The 21,017-nt window shown below is 36.5% G+C and overlaps 1 protein-coding gene across 1 annotated transcript in view; it reads right to left on the reverse strand.

Moving 5' to 3' along the window:
- The window catches only part of LOC129728215 (allatostatin-A receptor-like), a 280,889-nt gene that overhangs the window by 18,626 nt on the left and 241,246 nt on the right, over positions 1 to 21,017 (reverse strand). The window contains exon 5 of the mRNA XM_055686637.1: positions 2,263 to 2,493. The gene's annotated coding sequence lies outside the window, so the exon portion shown is untranslated. The remainder of the gene's footprint in view (positions 1 to 2,262; positions 2,494 to 21,017) is intronic.

Genomic DNA, 21,017 nt, shown 5'->3' on the forward strand with positions numbered 1-21,017 from the left:
CCTTTCCTTTTTTTTCCTTTCCTTTCCTTTCTTTTCCTTTCCTTTCCTTTCCTTTCTTTCCTTTCCTTTCCTTTCCTTTCCTTTCCTTTCTTTTTTTTTTTCCTTTCCTTTCCTTTCCTTTCTTTCCTTTCTTTCCTTTCCTTTCCTTTCCTTTCCTTTCCTTTCTTTTTCTTTCCTTTCCTTTCCTTCGCTTTTCTTTCCATTCCTTTCCTTTCCCTTCCTTTTTTTCCTTTTCTCTCATTACCTTTTCTCTCCTCTCCTCTCCTTTCTTTTCCATTCCTTTTCTTTTCCCTTTCTTTTTTTCCTTTCCTTTTTTTTCCTTTCCTTTCATTACCTTTCCTTTCCTTTGCTTTCTATTCCTATCCTTTGTTTTCCTTTTCCTTTCTCTCTGTTTCCTTTCTTTTCCTCTTTAGTTCCTCTCGTTTTCCTCTTTTTTCGTCTTGTCTTCCTTTTGTTTTCTTTTCTTGTTATTTTTTATTTATTTTCCATTTCTTCTTCTTGTCCATTTCTGCTTCTTTTCCTTTCCTTTTCATTATCTTTTCTTTTCCGTTTCTCTCCTTTTGCTTTATTTTCTTTTCTTCTTATTTTCTTCTTTTGCAACTGCTCTTATTTTTCTTTCCTTTTCATTTATTTAACATCTCTCCAATTTAGTTTCGATTTTTTATTCTCTTGTTTTATTTTTTTTTGTTTCTTTTTCATTTTTCTCCTTTTCTCCACGATTTCGTTTTCTTTCCTTTCCTTTTTCTTCTCTTTTCGCCTTTTATTCTTTCCGTTAATTTTCTCTCCTATTTTTCCTTTTCTTTCCTTATTTTTGGGTTTCCCCTGCTGCTCTACTCTTTTCGTTTATTTGTTGTTTTATTTTATCGTTTTTCGTGTTCAGGTTTGACTATTTCTGTTTTATCGTGCATTCAAAGGTTTTCTCATCATTTTTTAAACGTTTTATTATGCAGTTTTTTGGTTTTCCTACTCTAGTTCTTGTCGGATATTTTGTTTTTTATTTCTATGGTTTTCTTATTTGTAATTTTCTTAATTGGTAATCGATTTTTGAAGTTTCCATACGATTGTATATGGGATATCCACTTTTTTTAAACTTATTCTCCAGAGATGTCCAGTTAGCTTCAAAATACTTATCAACACTTGATATATGTAGAAAATTTTCCTGGGAAAAACTCTTCTGAAGATCGTAAGGCGCTACGATCCTTGTAGAAAATGTTATTTTCCTCAAACTGATTGAATATCTGACGAACGGCTCACCATTGAAAAATTCAGCAACACTGCTGCAGCATGCTGCTGTTGCAAATTCAACCATGTGATAAGAAATGATACCGCGTAAATTTCATTTTGGAGGCTTCTCCTAAGATCCTTCGAGCGAAAATAACATTTTCAAGCTCAATTACACGCGAAATTATGTAGAAGTGTTGCAGGTAAAATTAAATGGTGAGCCGTTCATCAGACATTCAATCAGTTTGGGATGAAAAACTTTTTCTACAAGCATCGCTACGCCTTACGGTCTTAGAAGAGTTTTTTCCAGGGAAATTTCCTGCAAAAATCATGTATCGATATGTTTTTAGAAGCAAACTGGACATCTCTAGAGAATAAGTTTTGAAAAAGTGGATTTTCCCATATAAAATCGTATGGAAACCTAGAAAATCGGGCGCTAAAATATAGTTCCACCGATCGATCTGAAAAGTTATACAGTTGTTATAGGACCCATGAGAAACACAAAAAGTGCATGTGAGCTTTAATTTATTTTTTGTCCCACCCTAGTAAGCATCTTTAGAGTTTGACAAACTTTTTTCCAATATGTTCAACTAACATAGTATTCCAACTGTTTTCCACAGAAAAAAACTCTTAAGATTAAAACAAAATTACTTCCTGTATTTTAGTTGTGGCTCAACTCCCAATACCGGAAAAGGTAGAGACGAGAATCCCAGTATGAAAATCCTACAGCATCCCATAAATTTCCAGCACCGCTATTGTTTACCAAACTTTATGTAGCATATCGCATTGCTATTTTATCTCTGAAGGTTTGATTTCCGTTTAACCCTTTTCTTCAATACCATAAACACGGGATAAAGCAGTACCATTTTCAACAGGAAGTAATAATTCCCCTCCCTCACATTCCCCGTTAATCGGCCCCAGCAAAATATGGCAGCTTACTTCTGAGTACAAGTAAGCTGCAATATTTCACGTTCGCCGTTAAACCGCTGCACTGATAGTGGTCTGTCAAGTGACCATCCTTCTTCTTCCGTTATCTATTACCTAATTATCCGTTTTGTGGCCGCAGCTGTGTGCAATTGCATCCTTCGAAGCAGTTCACTACATAACTCGGTGCAATCTTTGCAAGTTCGCCGTCCGCTCGTCAGCAATGTACGGATAGTGTTCCGGCCGAAGGAGCAATTAGCAGAATCAACAGGAATATTTCCACCAGCTAGCGTATGCGCATCCAACTATGTACCATCCCGGATCGGCTCGCTTGAAGGATGGTGAAACCTGCGAGAGGAGCAAAAACAAACGGAAAACAAATTAGGATGAATTATCCTTTCTTACCGGGAAAGTCTGCTATGGGATACGGGCAAGAGGAATACTTTTCTGAGAGCCGGAGTGAAGAGTGTCCGTGATTAGGTGGCTCGCTAGTTACCCTGACTGGCGGCGGGGACCACAACAGGCAAGCTGGAGAAGATTTTGAACCAGGAAACCATGGCTAATTGATAGGAGAAGAGGGATGCCTTTGCAATATCTACATGGCTGCAGGGCTAAATACTTTAGGGATTTAAATTGAAATCCCTTTCGGATTCAGCCAGAGTTTAGCCGGTGAGTAGGATGTGTAACATTGCATTCAAACTTGCTCGGAAGGACCATTCGGGATTAGAGGGATCGGTTTTAATTATATTGGAAAGCTTTCTGAATTGGTTCGGGTACGATATAGCGATATTTATTTGCCCGGAGGGATTCATTTTACTTTGCTCAGGAAACATAACATTATTTCGTTGCCTCCTAAAACCAAATGTTTTTCGAACAATAACTAAGAAAAAGATCAAGAAGTTGTGTACAATGGAATTCAAAAATGTTATCAAACTATATTTCTCGTTATTTCTACAATTTTATTTCCAATTGTTTCATTTTTCTGTCTCCATCCCTACATTACAAAGTAAAAGTTGTCACAAATTTCAATAATGTCAAACGTTTTCGCTAGTTGAAATATGCCAGAATTGTTTAGAATGAAAAAAATATTCAAAATCTCAAAACTGTAAAAAATGTCAAAAATGTCTTGGGTGTCGGAACCACAAAAATCTTTGAAAATTTATAAAACCATAATCTTTTGCAATGCATTTGAAATTTGAATTTGCTTTCAATTAAATTCAAAACAGACAAACTTTGCTTAGCCTTTCTCAGCATTTCCACCATAATTCCGTTATGCTTCGAAAAATTGTTTTAGCTACAACAATATTGCTAAATCCCTAAATAATAAGAAAATGTGAAATAATGAAACCTTCCTAGAATGAGACGCCTTTAATAAGGATCCGAGCTCTACGGTAATTTCCGCTGGTTTTGCACTCCACCTACGATGACGGTTCGCACGAAAAAGGCTTTTGCATTGTGCTGCAAACAAACGCAAAATTATAAACGCCCGTTGGCGTTTTTAGCATACTCCAACTGTAATGATCCATCTCTGCTGTCCAAGTTTATTTTTTGCTTTCGAAGCTGTATCAAGTGAACGAATCTGGGCGCGACCTACGGGGCTTTAATTTATTAGCTAAATTGCTGCAAACGTTCCAGTGAGAATGTCTATGCTGTCAAATGAGGTTTGTTTTTCAACCTGGTGAAAAGAAATGCACGTCTAGCATCTCTGCGCAAATATCGCTGTCTGTTCCCAACGAACGTAACAAAAGCTGCTGTCCAATCCGGTTTGCAGTTATGGCAACTGATCTGATGTCATAGTATCAGGTTTTCGTTTTCGCAGCAGCATTAGTTTGTCAAGAAGCGCTGAAACGCTGTTCTAATTGATCAGTATTCCCATCAACATGTGGTCCCCGTGGTTCTGTGGTTAGCGATGTCGGTCGGCTAGCTCTCCCACACGGTTGTGATATCGGGTTCGATTCCCGATCGAGTCGAGGATCTTTTCGAGCTGGAAATTTTCTCGATTCAGCACTGGGGCACGGTGTATCGTTGTACTTATCCTACACATACAAAATGTGCCAAAAACAATATCGATAACGAATTCTCTCAACTAATCTTAGTTGATCGAGACCGCTATTAGCCCCAAGGCTAAGCGTGCGATATTGTTTATGTTTTCAATTTTTGCCCGAACTGCCAGCCGCAATTGCCTTTGTGATTGACATGACTGTCATTGAATTTTTCACCACAATAAGTATCACCGCAGAGCTCTGCTTTCTGTAGGATTGTCCCAAAATAGGCAGAGCAATCCAATCGTCTGATCGCAATCAGCAGCGTGAACCATGAATATACCTATCAATGAACGCTTGGCTGCCAGCAAAAAATGTGCTCAAAGATTGTGCCTTTTTTCTCGACCTCCAACGAATGCTTGTTCGCCGTCGGCAATTCATATATGGTGAAAATCAATCTGTCCGATGGATGTGGGTTGAAACATATTGTCTTCAGTTGTCTTTTTTTCCGTTTTCACACCCCCGCCTTACTCGTGTCGAGACTGTTCATTTAGTTCATCATTGCAGACCAAATTGTTTCATCTCATCTCTTGATGAGATTCCAATCGTGATTTATTAGCTTTATTACACGTAGGCTGTCACGGGTCAGACCATTGAAAGTAGATTTCAACATTCTCCCGGGAGTGTGAAAAGGGCGGATCTCGTAGGAATCATAAATCATCAACTCGAAGGAACGTTGTTGGTAAGTAGGGTAAACGAACAGACGATTGGATTAGCTTCGGGAAAAGTGGTGTCCACTTGACTTTAGTTTAGTTTGTTTGTTCGCCCGGTAAGTCAGTGAAGTTTAGCTCAGTTGCTTTCGCTCCTAGGAGGACACTCCACTCGACCTTCCGGATGCATAATGCTGGAAATGTCTGGCTGCTGACAGTGGCTGTCACTGACTCGATTATCTTACAGAGTGCCCCCGAGACCGGCCAGCAGGAAAAGACTAAGAAAACTACTCTTCTTTATGTTTTGTTCGTTGAATTAACAGCGTTCAAGGGATTGTATAACTTTTTTGTCCTGTAGTGGTAATCTGAGCTTCGGGTGAACCACAGTTGTGCATTTCGGCCCACAAACTGACAGTGGTAGGGGCGTGAGATAGCTTCCAGCAGAGTAAAAAGTAGAACTTAATAAACTGCTTGGAAATGGAGTTACTACTTCGAAACACAATTTAAAAAAAAATCAAGTTGTGCACATTTCAATCCGCGTTTGTTATAAGTTAAACCAAGTTAGGCCTGTCGGTTTACAGTTGCAGAAAATTAATCTTCTTATTTATTTATAACTCCAAACTGTCCATCTTTCGGAACAAGCGGCAATTCCGTTTCTCTACGGCAAGAAAAAAGATTCTCTGACATTTTCGCCCCGGAAACTACCGGCGTTAAACCTGTTCGTCACACCGTATTCTAGAGCTACCTGTTAAAAAAACCTTGTCAAGGGTAACTACATAGAAAAGATGATGAGTTCGTGAATAAATTATTGCGGTCATTATTCGAATGAGCTCTCCTCTGCTATTGACATGTTTTTCACATTGTGTTCTACATTGCAAGCATTTTTTTTTTGTTACCAAATCGATCACGGGTGAAAGCAAAGGGTGACTTTTTCTGTCTACAACGGCGAGCTAAATATGACAAATGGAACACCTTGAGGTTAATATGGCTTACGTGCTCTCGGCGAAACTCATTGTTATTCATTGGATGGAAGACCACAAAGGGGGTGTTGGTCCGTTGACATGACAGTGTACTTGGGTTTTAAAGTAGTGTTAGCTTATTACTTTCAAACGATTTCATGCGAAACAAGAACAGTATATAAATTTGAACCAACTGTGAAATGTCCGCCGCATGAAGGTTCGAGTTAATAATGATGTTTGATACGCTGGCCCTAAACATCAACCTCTAAAAATGAATGATTATACTTAGTAAAGTGGGCAAAGTATGTAATGTAAAAATTTTCCTCATGCAAACTAGACTCGAACCCGCACTTTTTGATGTCTCCGACATAGTATATTGGCCAATTAAAAACGGCCAATTCTAAGTCGCAACTTCTGTTCTGTTAGTAAACATAAAGGTAGTCATAAGAAAAAAAAGCGGAGTTGAAAGTATTCTTCGATTTTGGTGCCATTTAGCCATTCAAAAACGCCTCAAGGGCTCCCACATACTCTAACTCGAACATAAACCTTGCGCCTTCTTTCACTATTGAATCTGTGGAGACGCTAGAATAACTATTCGACATCGTTCTAGGTAACGACTTTAGGGGGAAATTTTGATTAAGAGCTCCATAGTAATATTCCAAAGAAATTTTTTTTTTCTACAAATGTGCACCATTTTCCTGTAATGACAAATCAGGATGGCCCAAATTTTCGATGGAATCCAGCAGCTAACTTTTTTATCTTTGCAGATAGAGTTAGACGATGTTCTCTAATGTTGCAGCCCCATCAATTTTGCACAACTTTGTAGAAAAAAGTTTTTCTATTTTTCTAAATTTCGAAAAAAATTACTAAATCACAAAAAGAAAATTACAGGTGTGGCCACAAAGTTCAAACAATAAAAAAAGAAAAATTATATCTAATTAAGCATTTCTGTGACTTTTAGTGCCCCTAGCCATTTCCAAAACGCTTCAAAATTGTCCATCCTCTCAAACGAACGTGAGCCGTGCGCCTCCTTTTACTGTGAAATCGGTGGAGACGCCGAATAATCTTTGCACATTATTGTTATATATTAGAGAAAATTTTGTTCTAATGGGTAGTAACATAGGATGAGAAGGTTATTTTTATGTAATAACAAATTAGGCGTCGTACACAAATTACGTGACGCATTAAAAGGGGGAAGGGGGGTTGAGTTTGCGTTACTTATTGTGATATATGGGGTCGGGGGATGGGGGGTAGTTAAAACTGTTACGTAACTATGATTTTCCTTCAAAATCGATTTTTTTTGGGGGTTAAGCGTTACATAATTCTAGGGGGGAGTCATATTGAACGTTGCTTATCGTTACAAGGGGTAGAAGCGTTCGTAATTTGTGTACGAACGCTTCTACCCCATGTAACAAATTTCTCTATTAAATCAGAAATCCAACTTTCGTCTCGTATTCCAAAATAGGTATTTGGCTATAATCTTTCCTTTTTTTTTCAGTTTGAGCTCTAGTACCGCACCTGTAGTTTTATCATTGAGATTTAGTAATCGTTGTCCTAGTGTGGAGGGGGTCGGGGGGTGGTCTTTTGATGCGTCTTTGGAACGTCAGAGAGCACCTAAATTCACATAAATGGTTAAATAGCTGTAATCTTTCATTTCTTTACAGTTTGAGCATTGAGGCTACACCTGTACTTCTCTTTTTGTGATTTAGTAAAATAGCTCTAAACCGGATATTTTGAAAAATAGAAAAAAAATCTTTTTCTGCAAAGCTACGCAGAATTAACGGTACTACAGCATTGTGCAGCATCGTTTACCTCTATTAGCAGAGATGAGAAAGTTAGATGCTGGATTCCATCGAAAATTGGGTCACTCTAATTTGTGATTACAAGAGCGTATGCGCTTCACCATATTGCACAATTTTGTAGAAGAAAGTTTTTTTCTCAGAATATTACCATCAAGCTCCAGATTTCATTACATTTCAACTGGTCTGCTGTCGAATGGTTAACCTAGCGTCTCCACCAATTCAACAGCGAAAGGAGGCGCACGGTTAACGTTTGCGTGAGAGGGGAATGAACAGCATATAAATACCTTAATAAAAAATTATTTAAAATAATATTCAACACAAACGAGTTGACAAATCAGTATTCACTGATCAATTTTTATCTCCAAATCGGAGACTATAACACAGTGTAACAAAAATTGACTTTTATTTCTACCTTGGCTTCTATATATAATTTTTTTGTGTATTTTTATGCAAAACTAAATTTCCCAAAGTTTGAACATATTTCAACTTAAGGGGCAACAATGGCGCCATTTTGAATTTTTGAGAAACCGGTAATTTTTTATGTTTTTTCGACGCCATTTTGTTTTAAGACCGAATATCAAAATTCTAAGAGTTTGTCCACATATTAGCATCTTTTTATTCATCTTTTGAGAAAAAAAAAACAGATCTTAAATTGGACAAAAACTGAGCTCAAAACGGTGATTCTACGAAACCGGTTTTGATATTGTAGGGGAATCGGGACAAAATCGACATTTTGCTGACATTTTACGTGGATCAGACACCTACCATTCGAATTCTGAGACTTTTTTACTCAAAATAAGATATAATTTGACTACTACTCTAAGATATTAGCGAATTACCATTAATACTCAGAAAAAATCGATATTATTTTGCTTTGTGAAATATACTAAAACTATGCCAAAACCGGTTTCGTAGAATCACCGTTTTGAGCTCAGTTATTGTCCGATTTAAGATCTGTTATTTTTTTTTTTCAAAAGATGGGCAAAAGGATGCTAATATGTGGACAAACTCTTAGAAATTTGATATTTGGCCTCAAAACAAAATGGCGTCGGAAAAACCACAAAAATTTCCAGTTTCTCAAAAATTCAAAATGGCGCCATTGTTGCCCCTTAAGTTGAAATATGTTTAAACTCTGGGAAATTTATTTTCGCATCAAACTTCATCAAAAAATCATACATAGAAGCCAAGGTAAAAAAATTGTTGCATTGTGTAATTTATCGAGTCCGACCTGTACTAAAACATCGCGGAATATCACTTCACTCTACTTGCAAGGATAGAAAAGTTAGACGCTTGATTTCATCGAAACTTTTAGCCACTCTTAGGCGTCGTACACAAATTACGTAACGCTAAAAACCTAGATTTCAGCCCCCTTCCCCCCCTCCCTATTTAACGATAGGTAACGTCAGATGTGACTCCCCCCACCCCTAAAATTACGTAACGCTGGACAACCTGTCTCCCTCCAAATTTTCAATTTTGAGCAAACATCACAGTTACGTAACGTGCTCAACTATAATGGAATATATATAATTTGTGTATTCTGCCGAAGAATATCATCAATCGTGTAAACCAGAAGATTTGAATCTTAATAACTTCGTCGTTAGTTTGGATCTAAACTGGTTGTAACTTGAAACACGAATGCTTGTGAAAGCTACATATATCTTAGAGCAAAGTAATATTTAAGTTAGCAGCCGTTCGTGCTGAATCGCGTACATGAAAAAGTTACAAGTACGACACAACATATACGATAGAATACCACCCGTGAGCCGATATTATATTCAGATTTCATCAAAATCAGATTTCTAGTTTAGAGTTTATGTATCAAAATGTAAAAATCACGAAACATCAATATGTCAGAAACTACACAACCGATTTGAACAAAATTAATTTCAAATGAACGGGCTACCTAAAAACCCTTCACTTTCGAATTTTATGAAGATTGAACTTGTGTTTCAAAAGTTATGGAAAGAAACGTGTTCTGGAGACTATTTAATCTCACTCATGTTTCTCAGAGATGGCTGGACCGATTTTCATAAAATCGGTGTCAAATGGCAGGTCTTGACGCCCCATAAGACCCCATTGAAATTTTTTGCAATCGGACATTTACTTTGCCTGTTATGTTTAAAAATGTGAAATCCAGCTATGAAAAGAAAGATATTCAGAAGACTACATAAGCTCATTCACTTTTCTCTTAGATGATTGAACCGATTTCCACAAAATAAGTGTCAAATGAAAGGTTTAGCTGCCTCATAACACCCTATTGAATTTTGCTGTAATCGGACTGTAACTTCGTCTGTAATGTATCGAAATGTGAAAACCACAAAACTTCATTATCTTAGAAACTTCAAAACCGATTTGAACAATATTGATATCAGATGAACGGGCTATGTAAGGGTTAACTGATGAATTATGATTGAACACTTGGTTTCAAAGTTTGGCTGCCCTTTTTATTTGATTATAATCGGACTTAGGCAACCGTTATGTATTAAATTGTAATAACAACGAAAGTCTATTATCACAAAGATTACACGACTTATTTGAACATAACAAGTGTCATACGAACGAGTCATTTCTCAAACTTACAAATAACAAACTTCATAACAATTTGATATGTGGTTCAAAAGTTATGGAAAGAAAAGAAACTCAAAGGCTATTTAAAACTGCTTTGATCAATATATGTGGCAACAATATAATTTAAATGTGGTATCGTCCTATTTGAACGTTCTTGGTATTGCTCGTGATTAAATTGTTCGAAATTAAGAGTCATTGCTTTTATTTCGCTATTTCTTAAGCACTAACATTACGTCAAATTTTCAATTTTATACTTCAACTACAACATCAATATTTCAGAACCCAAAGAGTGAAAATACCTTTATTTGATTTAAGCATTTATGTAAATTAATTTTTACAAATAATAAGTTTGAATTAGAAAGGCTGCGTCTGACCGCTAGGTGGATTAATTTAGGTTTTTAAAATAAATGTATACTTCTTGGAAATGCTGCAAAAAGTAATGCTCGGGATTGATTTCATTATTTTTTTCACAAAACCTACTGACCTCTCTTTGCTATTACAGGAAGAATTCGATTATCCGAAGCATTGAATTTTTGTTCCACTCTTGATAATCGAATCACAAAAAATAATAATCAATTTTGCGATCAACGAACATAAAATGAAAATTTTGTTTTTTTTTTTTTGCTTGTATTGGCAAAGCCAAAAGTTATTTCTGAGGAGAACAAGGATAAATCTGACGTTTTTATCAGAGACATGAATGGGTTTTCTCGTTCAACTCGAGTTCAAGCGACGAACCCGGTGAGCAATTACTATCATGTAAGTTGACGCGTTTTGGCAATGGTTAGGGACACCAAAATTCACAAAAAATGGTTTAAAACTACAATTTTTCTAGCGCAGCCATTTCGAGCACTAGGGCAGCACTTCTTTTAGCTTCTGTCGACCAGTGCACAATGGTACAGAGAGGCTCTTCAGGCGGACATGAGCATTTCGATGTGATTTTGTTGTTTCAGAGCCATAGTTTATTCGAATAAGTTGTTTTCATCGTTATCCTTCATTTAGGTGCAATGAAAAAATTAGGGTGGTTCTGAAATCAGCGAAAAAAAATTCTTTTTATATGCAGAAACAATTGCATACATTCTTCTGCAAAATTGTAGATCAACTAATTTCATGCAACTTTATTAAAAAAAAATTTTTATGAGCTATTGAATCGACCGATTCAGAGCAATTTTTCGTAACTGGGTTATGGTGGGTAACAAAAAAAACAGTGTTTTTACTCTATTCCTAAGGTTCAAATTTAATAACAAAGTTGTCTTCGTAGTACTCTGCAATCTTGAAAAGACGCAACTATTGACGCTAAAAACATTGTCGATATGTTGAACAGAAGAAGAGTGAACATTTAACATTTATTTACTTAGCATCATCGGACAACAGGGTCTACATGAAAATAAAACTTCAAAACTAACAAATTAAAAAGAACTTCGGCTACGCAATCGACATTTAAACGTTTCACAGCTAATATTGAAGTCGAACAAATGGAATACGGAATTAAAAATTTTACACATGGCAGTAATTGGTTCGTTTTGACCATATGCAGTCAGATGAAAAGGAATTCTGAGAAGGTCAGTTGTACGGAGAATTCTGGAGGACGCGTTAACATTGATATTGGCTAGAATCCATGGCGCATCTATTGATCCACAAAGCACCTTTCCAACAAATACAGCACGCATGTCATCTCTTCTTTCCTCTAATGTGTCCATATCCAGCAACCTGCACCTATCTATATATGGAGGAAGCTCCACAGAATCTGTCCAAGGGAGACCTCGAAGTGCATATCTGATGAACCTTCTCTGTACCGATTCGATTCGTGCAGTCCAGAGCCCAGTATAAGGACTCCAAACAACTGCCGCTGTTTCATGGACAGAGCGTACAAGCGTATAGTACAATGCTCGTTGGTAGTACGGAGCACGGAACTCATTAGCAATTTTCATTATAAATCCCAGGTTCTTGCTTGCTTTGGAAATGATACTGCTGTAATGATCGTGGAATCTGAGTTCGGTATCCAGCAGAACGCCGAGATCTTTTAAACCGTAACTCGCTCAATATCCTGACCGTAGTTGTATTAGAGTAGTGTATTCGATAGGGGTTTTTCTTCGGCTGAAGCTGATTACGGAGCACTTGGCAACACTGATACTGAGACGGTTACAAACACACCATTTATGGAATATATATCAATCAATTTTTGTAACTCAATACAATCAGTAACAGAGTAAACTACGAAATAGATTTTTAGGTCATCAGCGTACACGATTCTGCATCCTGGAGGCAGTGCCAAGAAGAGAGTGAAGAGGTATTAACGTCAAAATTCCAGATAATCGACGCCGACCTGTATACGTCTTTATTTTTTCACTTGGTTGACAAAAACGTTATATATATTAGTATTATTTTGTAATTTTCATCAATTTATCGTTTGAGTTTTTGACTATTTTAGTTTTTTACCTCTGAGTAATGCAAAAGAAAAATACGTTTTTATTTTATTTTACAAATTGTAATTTTTTATTTGGTTTTAATTTCGCACTAATTTCTTATGAACTAAAGATGTCTTTTTGTGCTGTTGGTAATCTTTTGCATCACCAATAATTTTTAAAAAGGGTTCATGTAAATAGGTTATAGCTAATTACAGAAAAATTGTAATGCCGAAACGGTTTGTTCGATCGGTGAAACGTCTTCAGCAACGTTGCATATGGCTATTTTGTCTCTCGGAAAGTAATATGCATTTTCATTCAAAAAAAAAAATTAAAAAACGCATAAAAATCGCTCAAAAAGATTCCAGTGTAATCAAATACACTTACATTTAAGTTTTAAAAATATTTTTCTTTATTGAAAAACATATTTTTTCATGGTGTATATTTTTATCTTACAGACTAGATTATTATCTAAAACTTTGCCGAAGACATCACACGGTTTTACCTTTTGACCGTTTTACATTTTAATATTTTAATCTTTTAATCTTCTTATTATTTATTTCTTACCTCTCAATTGTTCTTTTAACCTTTTTTACTTTTTTACTTCTTAATTTGCTTTTTTACCTGTTAAACTTTTTACATTATTATCTTCCTTCCATTTTACCTTTTTACCTCTTATTTTTTTTACCTTTTTACCTTTTCACCTATTTACCTTTTTACCTTTTTACCTTTTCACCTTTTCACCTATTTACCTTTTTACCTTTTTACCTTGTTACCTTTTTACTATTTTACCTTTTTACCTTTTTACATTTTTACCTTCTTACCTTCTTACCTTTTTACCTTTTTACCTTTTTACCTTTTTACCTTTTTACCTTTTTACCTTTCAACCTTTTTTCCTTTTACCCTATTCACATTTTTACATTTTTACCTTTTTAGCTTTTTACCTGTTTTCCTTTTTACGTTTTTACATTTTTACCTTTTTACCTTTTTACCTTTTTACCTCTTTACCTTTTTACCTTTTTACCTTTTTACCTTTTTACCTTTTTACCTTTTTACCTTTTTACCTTTTTACCTTTTTACCTTTTTACCTTTTTACCTTTTTACCTTTTTACCTTTTCACCTTTTTACCTTTTTACCTTTTTACCTTTTTACCTTTTTACCTTTTTACCTTTTTACCTTTTTACCTTTTTACCTTTTTACCTTTTTACCTTTTTACCTTTTTACCTTTTTACCTTTTTACCTTTTTACCTTTTTACCTTTTTACCTTTTTACCTTTTTACCTTTTTACCTTTTTACCTTTTTACCTTTTTACCTTTTCACCTATTTTACCTTCTTCTACCTTTTACTTTCTTTTACCATTCTACCTCCTTTAACCGTTTTACCTTCTTTTACCTTTTAACTCCTTTTTACCGTCTTTTATCTTTTTACTTTTTTTTATTTTTTAACCTTCTTTTACCCTTTCTACCTTCTGTTAGTGATTTGCTTTATATTACCGTTTTACCTTGTTTAGCTGTTAACTTCTTTTATCATTTTACCTTCTTCCACCTTCTACTTACTTTTACAATTTTACCTTTTTATACCTTTTCACTTTCTGTTCCTATTTTACCGTCGTTTTACCATCTTTTACCTTTCACCTTTTTACTTTCTTTTACTTTTTTACCTTCTTTTACCATTTCTACCTCCTGTTAGCTTTTGCTTGATTTTACCTTCTAGCTTCTTTCACCTTTTTGCCTTTTAACCATTTTACCTTCGTTGGCCTCTTTACCTTTCTACTTTTTTACCTTCCTTCACCTTTCCATCTTCATACACCACTCTATTTTTTACCTTCTACTGCATTTTTGACTTATTTCACAATTTTACCTTCTTTTTGACTTCTTTTGCGCCATATACCTTTCCCTTTACCTTTTGCTTTCTTTAAACCATTCACCTTCTACATAACAATATCGCACGCTAGCCTGGGGGCTAATGCGGTCTCGATCAACTAGATTAGTTGAGAGAATTTGTTATCGATATTGTTTTCGGCACATTTTGCATGTTGTAGGATAAGAACAACGATACACCGTGCCCCAGTGCTAAGTCGCGAAAATTTCCAGCTCGAAAAGTTCCTCGACCTGATCGGGAATCGAACCCGATATCACAACCGTGTGGGAGAGCTAGCCGACCGACTTCGCTAACCACAGAAACACGGGGACCACTAACTTTCATTTACAATTTACCCTATTTTGTCTATTTACCTTCTTCTACTTTTCTAGCTTTTTTATACCTAATTCTTTTTTGATTTCTTTTACGCGTTTTACCTTTTCTTTTACCTTTTCACCTTCTTTTACGTTTTACCTTCTTTTCCATTTTCACCTTCTTCTACCTGTTTATCTTCATAAGTTTTCATTCACTCTGTAACCTTTTTATTTTATTTTACCATTTTACCTTTTCCCGCTTTTTATCTTCTTATTCGTTCTACCTACTTTTACGCTTTTACCTTTTTTACTTGTTACCTCCTTTTATCTTTTACCTTATTTTATCTTTTACCTTATTTTACCATTTTTGCGCTTTTTTACCTTCTCTTATTTTTTTACCTTCTTACCGTTCTACCTTCTTTTCACTTAAAAATTTTTTAATTTTCTCTTTTTTTTTCCTTTTTCTCTTTTTTATGTTTTTACCTTCTTTTAAAATTTTACTTTTTTTTTACCTTCTACTTTTCTTACATTCTCTTACCATTTCACATTCTTTCACCTTCTCTTACCTCTTTACCCGCTTTTACCTTTTTACCTCCTATTACCTTTTTACCTTACGTTACTTTTTGTCCTTCTTTTATCTTTTCACCTTCTTTTACCTTTTTAACTTCTCTTTCCTCATTACCTTCTTTTGCCATTTTATTTATTTACTCTTAAGTTTGAAACCTTTTACAGTTTTCCTTCCTTATATTAATACTCCTCACCTTTTTATCATTTTCACCTTTTTTTACCCTTTTAACTTTTTTTACCTTTCTGCCCTTATTTAATTTTATCTTCATCTTTTTTTAATTTTTACCTGTTTACCTCTTCATTTTATTACCATTTTATCTCTTTACCTTTTTAACTTTTTACCTTTTGACCTTTTCACAGTTTTGGCTACTTCACCTTTTTACTTTTTTATTTTTTTTACCTTGTTACCTTCTTCTCCTTTTTACTTTCTTTCTTATCTTCTACGTTTTTAGCTTTTTACCTTCTCATCTTTTTACATTTTTACATTTTTATTTTTTAATCTTTTTACCTTTATATCTTCTTACCTCTTTTGCCTTTTTAACTTTAAACTTTCATGTCGTTTTACTTTTTCAAAGGTTTCCTATTTACCTTCTTAGCTTCTTACTCTCTCCTTTTTGCATTTTTCTTGTCATAGTGCTTTTTTGGTGTTTAAAAAAAATTTTACAGCCAAAACGGTTTGTTTGATAGGCAAAGTGTCATTGGCAAAATTGTAGATAACAATTTCATCCTTCAAAAATAAATATTAATGATTTCTCCATAATCGGACTTTCGCATTGTCCAGGTTTCCATTAAATAATCAGATTTCTAAAAAATGAGCTTTTTAGATAATTAATTTTCAATTTTTCCTTTATCTTTTCTCGAAAAAAATTTTTTTTTTCAGAATGTATATTTTTTTCGAGCAAGATCGCGTCCAATGACCTATGATCGAATATCGACCATTTTTGGTTTTAATGAAACTTTGCACACGGCTTAGCAAACTTTTCACAGATGGAGAGATTTTTTATACCCATGAGTTGCGTACTTTACAAACAGTTATTATTAAGTAGGTAAGTAGGTAGTGTTGCACGACAAACATATTTTTTATAAAACATTCGGCAAGGGGGAAGGTGTAGGTAGGCTAAGGTACAGCGTTTGAGTTATTTATCCAATCGTTTTGATATCAAAGAATGAATTGTATATTTTTGATAAAGCATTCCAATGAACGTATGGTTTTTGCTGGAGAACCACGGACAAATTAAGAAAAACGTGTATTTTCCGAAATATTAATAATTTTTCGAGCTTAAATTAGAAATAACTCGAAAACCGATGCCTTTAGGATGTTAACTACCAAGAGCTTTTTGATTCAAAATGACTCTCTGCATCTTTGAAAATCATCAGAATAAAAATATTTTGAAAAATGTTCGAATTAGAATTTTTATAAAAAAATAATCTACCATAAAAAAATTATTTTCATTTCTCCTTCCTGACCTTTCTTTTAAAGTTGCGTATTCACGTCAAGTTTCTTATAAAAAAAAATAAAAAAAAATTCAACTCTTTTTTTTTAAATTTTTTTTTTGTACAGTGTATATTTTTTTTATGATCCATTTTTAATTCCCTACAACTCATTCTCAGACAGTTTTTCTATACAGCCAACCATTTCTGGGCTACAATGCTTCGAATAAAACCTATGCCAAAAGGCTTACGCCCTTCTAGAATGTAACTCATGGGTGTAAAAATCTCTCCATCTGTGAAAAATGCTCAGTTTGCTAAGCTAAATACGTGTGCAAAGTTTCATTCAAATCTAAAATGGTCGAAAATTTCGCGTATTTCCAGGTCATTTGAAATGATTTTGCTCTATTATCTGCAACTTTGCCGAAGACACAGATTAAACAAACCCACGGTGTTCCAAATACCGTTATTATAAAATAAAATACGCCATCGAAACTGTTAATGTCAGTTGGTTTGTATTACTGCCCTGCACTTCTGAACCAAATTTGAAAATCATCGTTAGAATAATTTTTGAGTTACACCCTATTAAAGTTTTAGGGAGGATTTTTCATACAAATATACTCAAACAACCCTTTCAAAACGAACATAAATCATAGTAGGTATTGTTTCGCAGGCAACATATGCCCATTGACGGCCTTTCTGGAAGGTTTGAGCTGTATTTGGACCACCAGAAAATTGTTCGGATTAAATAACTCCGGGTAAAATGCAAAAATTGTCATTTCACCCGGGGCCTTACCGAAAAACATTATTTGACACCTAAGCAATTCTCGCTGAAACCACTAGGTGCACAAGGTCTTTTCATTTATGTTTAGTTATTAGACAAGATGAATGGAGCACTTACAATAAAGTAACACACAAATCCTTTCAACATTGGAATGTATATGTAATAACTAGAACTCAATTGAACCTTTTTAGGTCTATCAAGTACATAATATGAGCAATTTGTACAAGTTGAAACCTCATTTTTTATCTTTTCTATGATATTCGAGGTTTGAGGCAACCAACTTATGACTGCTGATTTTTTGCAAATTTTGGAAACGGGTCTTTGAGGCATCATTTACCACCAAAACTAAAAAAAAATGAATTGTGCCAATCATTAATTCAACTAAGGATAAACAGGGTGCTGTTTCACGATAACATGGGAGCGATAAAAACCATTCATCATTCCGTCCCGAACGCTCGGCAATAACGGACGCATTAAGTGGTTGTCTCGCTATAAAACCGATATTGTGTGGAAAAAATCGAAAAAGGCATTGCTTACCCGGTCGCGTTTCAAAGAGTGCGAAGTGCGGTGTGAAGATAAGCTGATAATCCGCAGTGAAGGTCATCCTGCTATTGTGCTTTAGTGGTGTCGCTGCGCAGCTGCCCGTTCCAGCACCGAAAGACTCGGTGATTGTTTTTTGAAGACAACAAAGAAGAAGAGGTACGTGTTTCTTTGCCAGGTACTGTTGCGCTAGTTTGAGCGCAATGGATGTGGATCCCTTAGCCCCCGATCCCCCGTCTCCAAACCCACCCGACCCTGTCCCTCCTGTTCACCCCCCCTCTGTCCCTGCTTTAGTCAATCATCGTCCCAGGCTTTACCCAGACGGATCAACGGGTCCACTGGCTCTCTACATGAGGCCCAAACCAGGAGGAAAATCACTGAACACGTTACAAATCGCGAAAGATCTGACGTCACGATACAAGGCCGTGACCGAAATCGCAAAAGTCAGACCAAACAAGCTCCGTGTCGTGGTCAATGATCTGGATCAGGCCAACGATATAGCTCGCTCTGAGCTCTTTACACGCGAGTATCGCGTGTATGTACCTGCACGAGACGTGGAGATCGACGGTGTAATAACCGATTCGAGTCTGACTGTTGAGTGTATTCTGGGAAGCGGCGTCGGCTGCTTCAAAAAATCCACTACCGAGGCGAAAGTATTGGATGTTAAGCAATTACGGTCCATGTCGCTCGTCTCCGGTAAAAAAGTATACACTCCGTCAGACTCGTTTCGCGTTACGTTTGCCGGATCTGCACTCCCTAGCCACGTTTCTATCAACCAGGTTCGTCTGCCTGTGCGTTTGTATGTGCCCCGTGTTATGAATTGCACCAATTGCAAGCAGTTAGGCCATACAGCTGCCTACTGCTGCAATAAGGCACGGTGTGGCAAGTGTGGGGAGACTCATGCGGAAGATTCTTGCAGTGTAAACGCTGAAAAGTGTATTCACTGCGGGGAAAATCTGCATGAGCTTTCCGCATGCCCGGTGTACATGCAACGCAGAGATAAAATTAAACGGTCTCTTAATAGGCGCTCAAAGCGTTCTTACGCTGAGATTCTTAAGAAGACCGTGACCACTTCTACCATAACATCGAACCCCTTTGATCTGTTGTCTTCAGATGAAACCGACTCTGGTGAACCACTAGAGGGAACTTCTTTTGCCTGTCTTGGGAAGACTAGAAAGAGGAAAAATCTTTCCTCTCCTAAGCTTCCCAGGAAAGGACCTAAGGTTTCTCAAGATGGAATGAATAATACGAACAAATCTAAAAGTGCTGCGGAAAAACCGAAGCAAACTCCTCCTGGGCTTGCAAATCTAAAGTCCCAGAAGGAGTTCCTAGCACTTCCTGGAACATCTAAAACCCCAGTTGTTCCTTTTGCACACCCAGATAATCAAATTAACTCTGGATTGGTGAATTTTTCTAACATCGTGGACTGGATTTTTGAAAACTTCAATATACCTGATCTAATTAAAAATTTCCTTACAGTACTTCTCCCAACAGTTAGATCATTTTTGAAGCAGTTGACTGCCCAATGGCCCCTCCTTGCAGCGATTGTATCCTTCGATGCATAATTCCACTGCGTATATGAAGGATTCTATCTCTGTCTTACAGCGGAATTGTAGAAGTATTTTACCAAAAATTGATTCACTTAAAGTTTTGATAAATCAAAACAAATGCGATGCATTTTCCCTTTGTGAAACTTGGCTTACTTCAAATATTGATCTTAACTTCCATGATTTTAATATTATTCTAGGGACTTATTCTAGGTACTTCTAGGGATTAAAAAGTGCTATTCATTCTATCGTATTAACCTCCCCTCGATTCCAGGCATCGAAGTTGTTGCATGTCAAATGACAATACAAGGTAAAGAGCTTTGTATTGCCTCAATATATATTCCTCCCAGAGCACAGGTTGGGCAACGGCTGCTCTTTGATTTAATAGAACTTCTTCCCTCGCCACGTTTGATTTTATGAGACTTCAACTCTCATGGTGTGGCTTGGGGTTCCCCTTACAATGATAACCGCTCCTCTTTGATCTATAACCTTTGCGATGACTTCGACATGACTATTTTGAACAACGGTGAAATGACACGTATCCCGAAACCTCCGGCGCGCCCAAGCGCTTTGGATCTATCCTTATGTTCGACGTCGCTACGGTTGGATTGCTCATGGAAGGTAATCCTCGATCCTCACGGTAGCGACCATTTGCCTATTCCTATTTCAATTACTAACGGTTCAACTCGCATGCGACCAATTGACATTCCGTATGACCTCACACGGAATGTCGATTGGAAGTTATACGAGGAGATGATTTCAAAAACGGTCGATTCGATTCAACATCATCCACCGCTTGAAGAATACAACCTCCTCGCGGGCTTGATTCTCGACGCCGCGTTGCAAGCCCAAACGAAGAAATACCCTGGCGTAACGATCAAAGAACCGCCTCCCACTCCGTGGTGGGACAAAGAGTGCTCCGATGCCTACACGCAAAGATCCGACGCGTATCTGACCTTCCGGGATACAGACGATGCCGACGACTTTAAACGTTATTCGGAGCTTGATACCAAGTTTAAAAGCTTGACTAAGGCAAAGAAACGCGGATATTGGCGTCGGTTCGTAAACGAGACGTCGATGGAGACATCAATGAGCACTCTTTGGAACACAGCCCGAAGAATGCGGAATCGCGTAACGGTCAACGAAAGCGAGGAGTCTTCAAGTAGGTGGATATTTGATTTTGCCAGGAAAGTATGTCCGGACTCTGTTCCTGAGCAAAATAATGTTCGTGATGCGTCTCCGGGCCACGACGCGATAGAATCACCTTTTACGATGGCAGAATTTTCAGTTGCCCTCCTGTCCTGTAACAATAACGCGCCTGGGTTAGATAGAATCAAATTCAACTTGTTGAAGAATCTACCCGGCAATGCCAAGAGGCGCTTGTTGAACTTGTTCAATAAGTTCCTGGT

Source organism: Wyeomyia smithii, chromosome 1 (assembly GCF_029784165.1).
Source record: "Wyeomyia smithii strain HCP4-BCI-WySm-NY-G18 chromosome 1, ASM2978416v1, whole genome shotgun sequence".
In the NCBI taxonomy this organism is placed as follows: Eukaryota; Metazoa; Arthropoda; class Insecta; order Diptera; family Culicidae; genus Wyeomyia; species Wyeomyia smithii.